The sequence below is a fragment of the Loxodonta africana genome, chromosome 5 (assembly GCF_030014295.1).
Source record: "Loxodonta africana isolate mLoxAfr1 chromosome 5, mLoxAfr1.hap2, whole genome shotgun sequence".
NCBI lineage: Eukaryota > Metazoa > Chordata > Mammalia > Proboscidea > Elephantidae > Loxodonta > Loxodonta africana.
This window is the reverse complement of record NC_087346.1, coordinates 3,708,049-3,710,805: the sequence shown is the minus strand read 5'-3', so window position 1 is coordinate 3,710,805 and position 2,757 is coordinate 3,708,049.

Sequence of the window (2,757 nt, the reverse complement as noted above, 5' to 3'; positions counted from 1 at the left end):
TAGAAGCTTAGATCTGCCCCTCACTGACCAGGTAAACTTAGGTGAGTTACTTAATGTCTCTGTTTGCTCATCTGTAATGTGGAGATAACACCTCAAGTTCAGTACATCAAAAATGAACTGATTGCTCCCCCCGCCACCCAGAAATCACTCCCTTACGTGTGTGCTCTGACTTAGCACATAACCAGTTGCTGTACCATGGTAACCGCGTCTGTGTGCCAGAAGAGAGCTGCGCTCCACAGGGTTTTCAGTGACTGAATGTTCAGAAGTAGATCACCAGGCCTTTCTTCCAAGGCACCTTTGTGTGGACTAGAACCTCCAATTTTTTGGTTAGCAACTGAGGGCATTAACCATTTTCACCCCCCAGGGACTCATGTCTTAGTAAATAACACCAACACTATCCTAGTTACTGAGATTAAAAATCTAGGAGTTAATGTGGACTCCTTTCTGTCTGTTATCTCTCACATCTATTTGGTCAATAAACCTATGACTTCTACTGCCTAAATAGTTTTATCATGTGTCTGCTTCTCCCTGCCCCCACCGAACAGCCCCCAGTCCAGACCACCAACATCTCATGCTTGGGCATTTGAAATGGCCTTATAACTTATCCCTCAGCTTCCAGTCTTGCTTCATTGCAATCCCTTCTCCTTTCTACAGACCAAGCAATCTTACTGAAACACAAACCTGACAATTTACTACTTTATTAAAAACTCTGCCATGATTCCTACTGTCATTGGGATAAAATTCACACTTTTTAAATTCCGCACATGAATTCTTCCCAACACATTTTTCAGCCTCAAATATTGGTATGCTCACCTTTCCTTTTCCAGGCAAGGTTTTAAAATGCTTTCAGATCCTCTAACAAATTATAATAGCTTACCCTCATGCCTTCAGACTTCCTGCGTATTCAGCCTGAAATTCACCTCACCATTCCCTGAATAACACTTAAGTGCCCTTCATGTGGAATCCCCAAGTGGTGCAAATGGCGAACGTACTTGGCTGCTAACCACAAGTTTGGAGGTTCAAATCTACCCAGGCACCTTGGAAGAAACGCCTGGCTATCTGCTTTTGGAAAACCTGCCATTGAAAACCCTATGGAGCACAGTTGTATTCTGAGGCGCATAGGGTCACGATGAGTCAGAATCGACTCAGTGGCACCTGGTGTGTATGTGGTGGTGTTTCTCACTTATCAGCTTGAACACTACATGATGTGGGAGATTTTCCCTGGCCTAATGGAATAAATCATGTCTCCTGACTGGATTCTCATAGGTCCTTGTATTTCCACTAAATTAACACTCTTTCCTGTATTCTCTCTGCTGTCTTGTGGCTGTCTCTCCCAAGTGTTTAAATTTGTGTGAGTGCGGACAGGTCTGCCTTCTTCATCACTGTAATATTAGTGCTTATCACACTAAAGCACTTACACTTTAGAAAGTTAAAGAAAAAAAAGAAAACTTCCCTTAGCTTTAGATTCAGTATTTAAACATTAAGTAAAAGAAGCCGAAAGATTTTAAGAGAAAGGAGACTTAGATTTGGAGAAAAAATAGAAAAAACAAAACCCATTGCTATAGCATTGATTCTGACTCACAGTGACAGTATAGGACAAAGTAGAACTGCCCCATAGGATTTCCAAGACTACATTTTTTTCCTGTGGTGGATTTAAACCTCCGACTTTTTGGTTACTAGCTGAGTGCTTAACCACTGCACCACTTGGGATCCTCAGACTTGGGAAAACCCATTGACCTGTTGCCATCGAGCTGATTCCAACTCATAGCAACCCTATAGAACAGAGTAGAACTGCCCCATAGGGTTTCCAAGGAGCATCTTGTGGATTCGAACTTCTGACCTTTTGGTTAGCAGCCAAGCTCTTAACCACTATGCCACCAGGGCTCCAGATTTGGGAAAAAGAGTCTATTTAACAACATGGAATATGAGCCAGATTGCTTGGTTCAAAGCTTAGAGCTGTCCCTCATGCTTTGCGTGACTTTGGGCAGGTTACTGAATGTCTCCATGCCTCAGTTTGCTTATTTGTAACTTGGAAATAATAATCATATCTATGTCATAGTTTTAGTGTGAAGATTAAATGAGAAAACACATTTAAAGTGCTTCAACAGTGCCTGACAACAGAAAACCTGCTATATACCCATAATTCTTATATTATTAGCATTATTAGTGTTTTAAGCAGTACAGTGTAAAGTCTGTTTGGGTGCAGTGACTGGTTTTGATAACACTCTAACCTTGTCATCGTGGTCAACTGGCCCAACTTTTCAAAGCCTCAGTTTCCTCTTCTCCATAAAATAAGGGGGACAAAGTGTGGTTAGTAAAAATCTCTCGGTGATGAGTGTTAGATTATGTTAGGCAGTTAAATTGGAAGAGAGAAAAATTCTTGTTAAGACTAAAATCTTGCTTATTTAAAGCTGTAGCTTTAGAAAATTTGATATATAAATTTCAGTTACTCTGACCTCCCTTGAAAATCTTTATCACTTACTGTAATTAAAAATAGATGAAACTTCAATGCATATTAGGTGCAAATGTCCAGGAATACCAAGTTCAATAAATTAAAAGTAATAGTAACTTGAAAGCAAAGTACAGTAAAACCTTCAGAACCCAGAGCCTGTGTAAGGCGGAAACCTGTCAGAGAAGGAAAGCTCAAATACAACGTATTTTCTAATAAAACAAGTGATAGGCAAGTAACACTTGTACCCTGTCAAAGGCGGAAAACTTGAGAGACATGGAAAAACAATGCAGCCCCCTCAAGCTCCA